The 5,036-nt window shown below is 32.9% G+C and overlaps 1 pseudogene; it reads right to left on the bottom strand.

Annotated features, from left to right (window-relative positions):
• Positions 1-203: 203 nt before the first annotated feature.
• Positions 204-1,776, bottom strand: LOC127705895 (uncharacterized; annotated as a pseudogene).
• Between the last annotated feature and the right edge of the window lie 3,260 nt (positions 1,777-5,036).

Raw genomic sequence — 5,036 nt, 5'->3', positions numbered from 1 at the left:
CAAACTTGAATTCAACGTCGTCCGATTCGATTACATAGTTCATTTTTAGTTTTCGATAGAAAAAATATGCCATTCTCCATCTAAACTGATAAATTACAGCCGATAAACAAATGATGACAAAAGAAAAAAAACAATGCAAATGACGCCTATACGTAACCAAGCGATTGCATTGCAATCTGAACATGTATCATGGAATTGTTCCATGACCTCTATAATCTTTCTCCTTGTTCCATTAGGAAATCGACAATATGAATGCCTGTCTCTGTCCAATAAAACCTTTGTTTGTGTTAGCCACCTCAAAACGTGTCCAATTTCACAACTACAAGCAAATTCATTTCCTGCGAACAGTATTGAAAAATTGTGTTTCTTCAAACATCGTCAGCCCACTGTGTAACTTTTTTGTCTAAGGTTAGTAACTGATTAAATCTCAAATCTACTATTTTGAGATTATATATTGATGTCAATACCTTCGGTAAATGTCGAAATGAGTTATAAGATAAATCAATGTGTTCTAAATTGGACATGAAACGAAATGTTTTCGGAAGGGTCAACAGGTGATTATGAGAAATATCAATTCTAATTGTTCGATTTCTTAAATATTTAAAAATATTTTTCCTTTCTCTAAATGTAAGATCTAATTTAGCATCACGTACGAGGAGAGTTTTTACTTCTACCATTAATGCAGTAACTCCTTTATCAACATAAAGTCTTGAATCTATTCCTGAAAAATCTAGGTGTCCAAAAACGCTACCTTCAGGCATGAAAATATCAGAAAACTCTTTAAAGGAAACATACGATAAATCTAAGATTTTCAGTGCCAGTGTATTTTTAATAATCAAGGTCAACAATTTGGACGACGCCATTGCATGACTGAATCGCAGATGTTTCAGGTTTGGCGGAAGGTAAAACGTGATATTGTTTAGGGTTCTATCTGTATATAACATGTGATTGTTTAAGATCATTGAATTTGACGGGAGTATAAAGTTCATATCTGTAAACTTCAGCGGGACGTATGAATATTCGAACAGTCGAAGATTAATCATGCTACTTGATAATTTTAGAACCTCGATGTATTGGATAGTGTATTCCAACCAAAAACTATTTGCTGACAATACAATATTTTCAAAGCACTCCGGTTAATCAAAAACAAATAATGAGTTGGGTTTTGCATCTACGATTCCTTTATATGAGATGATGAGAGTTTTCACACAGATAGTTCTTAGAAACTGCATCATTTCACTTGTAACAACAATTTTAAATGGATTATCTGGACTGCTTCTAGAATTGCGACTTACACGATGAAAATTTATCATATCAATTTTCTTATTACGGAATGGCGACAAAAGCTTAAGGGCGTGCTTCAAGCTTAAGTACGAGTTTGATAAATCCAGACTTGTCACATTTGAAAAAAGATATAAAATTCCAGCGTCAATAGATTCACTCATTTCATACAGTTCGCATCGACTCAGATTTAATACAGTGACATTGCAATTTCGAAAATTACTAACGGTTTTTCGAGTTGAATTGCAAACTAGACAATGATCAAATGTAAGCTTGTGCAAATGCATCATTTTAAGAAATCCGATGCCAAACTGTGAGCTTCCACATAGATCTATTGACAGAATTGTCAGATTAACCATCCAGCTGAAGACTTTATCGGAATATTTACAAGGTTTTTCTTGCTCAAACGGAGGTGGATTTCTCATGTTTCGATTAAGATAAAGTTCTTGTATGTTTTTTAGCGGACGGAAAACATTGTTTGGATATCTTGTATGATCTAATCGATTTCATGTAAAAGAAAGTACCTTTAGTTCGCTTAAGCCAAAAAAGCATCACTGTCTAAGATACTTATTTTGTTGTTTGCTAAGTGTAAAACTAGTAGCTCATCATATCTTTTAAATGCCTTTGATCCTATCTTTGTAATAACATTTTCAGGTAATTCGAGTTTAGTTATATATTCTCGAAGATTCTGAGGAATTTCCGATAAACCACGCTTCAAGCAGTTTGCAAATAAAGCACTTAGTTCACAAAAAGTAACCACATGCCAATTTACTGATTATACTAAATGCCACAAGCAGAAGAATTTTACAATCCATACTCATCCACTTATTTGATATATTTTATAACAACTGGACATTATCCCGACTATTTATACACTTTAAATTTCTTAAGAATATTGCTGTCTTTTTTAAATTCAATACACTTAAAAATAGACTATTCAAGGACACAAAATTGACTACTACTGTTTTATCTATGATCAATTTAGACTTTTAACAACTATTTATTTAAATACCATCTATAGCGGCGCCTAAATAATATTTTCTTTAAACCAAAATTTGATAATTATTTTTTGTTTTTGTTTGAAGTAACATTGTGTACTGCATGTTAACCTAACAGCATTACTCTGAATAATCATTTCATTTTGGACAAGCATTTGTGCATTTTTTTTTTCAATGATTACAATAAAAAATATACACTCATTACATTCATTTATATTTGACCAGTTAAATACACAGTGTATTGTTTGTAGCCAAATTTTAATGAGAATACAATTTGTTAACGTGAAGATAAGCTAACATCTGTACAGGTGAATTTTATGTTTGTGAAATAAGTTTACTTTATAGAATGCTCAAATGATAATGAATTCAAAAGTTTTTGTTGAAATTGAAATTAGTTGTTTTAGAATTGTTGGGGCTAAATACCAATATAGATAATCGTAGATGGGGCGTGGGTAATAGTGAGTGCACGTTTCAGTGAAGTGCTTGCATCTCATATATCCCCGTGAACTTGATAATGCAAATACTACAAAAACTAGAAGGTCCCCTGGAATCTTGATCTTTTCCTCGTCATTGACACAGCTTAACGATTTAAAACTGGAATCTAACAGAACTTCCCTTATCTGATTGCCAACTTTCCATTTTTCAGCAGAAACATACCCTTTGTCCAATCGTATGACGTTTGTTAATCACAATACGTAACCCTCATGCATGCAAACAGTATGTGTACTTCAGTAATAGGGTCGTGTTCTTTTCACAAAAACTGCCACAATAAAGTTAACGTTATGAGGAAGAACGATTAAAATTTTCCGACTGCGTGATTTCGTCCGATTGTATAGCTTCACTTAAGTATATATTCGCATAACGGGTGATGTTTGAAAAGAAGGATATCCAAACCCTGTCGAAGCACGCAATCAGTCTTTGCCGGCATAAACATAAAATCAATATTAGTTATCGTTATGATAGAACGACTTAAAAGCTATGTCTCGTGTAATATTTTTTGTAACAGTCATATATTGTAAGTATAAAGTACAGACCGGCCATCTACTATTATCTAGTCGCGTTATTGTACTCTGGAAGTAGACATAATTGTAATCACAAGATTTGTGGCAATGAGGATAAAAATATATAGCAGTTGTTTGTATTCTAGGACATAAGCTTTTTCAGAAAAAAATACACTCCTTTCCGGTAAGTGAGTAGTAGCGTTAATGTACTTTGGAAGTAGACATAATAAAAAATCACAAGATTCATAGCAATATAGTTAAAGGATATAATATACATATATATATATATATATATATATATATATATATATATATAATGACCAAAAAAGAGAAAAAAAGTATACTTAAACAAAACGCATTTGACTAACAGGTCGAACAACGGATGTTCTTAAACACTGCTGACTGCCATTGGCGATTGCCAAATGTACGGATCACAAGATGTAACAAAATGGATCTTTATCGTTAATCTAATACCAAACAGAAAACAATAAACTTGCGGAAAAGATGGTATACCGCAAAAATGAGGTGCACAAAATTTGTACACCATATTGGGATTTCGACAATTAATGACTCTTCAGTGATGTTAGGAATCCAAAACGGTATTTGGAAGGCCATATGATTTACCTCAATTAAGGATTGACTCTTGAATTTTGAAGAGTGGAAATAGGATGAACGGATCATATCAACCCGAAGGCAAATATAATACAAGCCCATACAAAAGAGTGTGAAGTAGTCTAATTGAAAACAACCTTCAAACCTGTGATTGCGTTGGATAAAAACCGCAATTTTCAACGTGTGCATGCAAAACAAATGTCTTGGTAGAGGGGTCTAAATACAGCACAAGCAACATTTTCCGAAAGACCAAAAAAGTGAAAAAGTATATTTAAACAAAACGCATTTGACTAACAGGTCGAACAACGGCTGTTCTTAAACCCTGCTGACTGCCATTGGCGATTGCTAAATGTATGGATCACAAGATGTAACAAAACGGATCTTTATCATTAATCTATTACCAAACAGAAAACAATAAACTTGCCGAAAAGATGGTATACCGCAAACATGAGGTGCAAAAATTTGTACACCATATCTGGATTTCGATAATTAATGTCTCTTCAGTGATGTTAGGAATCGAAACGGTATTTGGAAGGCCATATAATTTACCTCAATTTAGGATTGACTCTTGAATTTTGAAGAGTGGAAATAGGATGAAAGGATCATAAAAACCCGAAGGCAAATATAATACAAGACCAAGCGAAAAAAAAATAAACAAGTCTAAATTGAAAACAACGTTCAAACCTATGATTGCGTTAAATAAAAAACCGCAATTTTCATACCTGTGCATGCAAAACAAATTTCTTGGTAGAGGGGTCTATATACAGCACAAACAACATTTTTCAAAAGACCAAAAAAGTGAAAAAGTATATTTAAACAAAACGCATTTGACTAACAGGTCGAACAATTCTTAAACCCTGCTGACTGCCTTTAGCGATTGCCAAATGTACGGATCACAACATGTAACAAAATGGACCTTTATCATTAATCTAATACCAAACAGAAAATTATAAACTTGCGGAAAAGATCGTATACCGCAAACATGAGGTGCAAAAATTTGTACACCATATCCGGATTTCAATAATTAATGTCTCTTCAGTGATGTTAGGAATCCAAACGGTATTTGGAAGGCCATATAATTTACCTCAATTTAGGATTGACTCTTGAATTTTGAAGAGTCGAAATAGGATGAACGGATCATATA

The sequence above is a fragment of the Mytilus californianus genome, unplaced genomic scaffold, assembly GCF_021869535.1.
Source record: "Mytilus californianus isolate M0D057914Y unplaced genomic scaffold, xbMytCali1.0.p SCAF_6, whole genome shotgun sequence".
NCBI lineage: Eukaryota > Metazoa > Mollusca > Bivalvia > Mytilida > Mytilidae > Mytilus > Mytilus californianus.
Note: the sequence above shows the minus strand (reverse complement) of the source record. Positions and strands in the feature narration are given on the sequence as shown.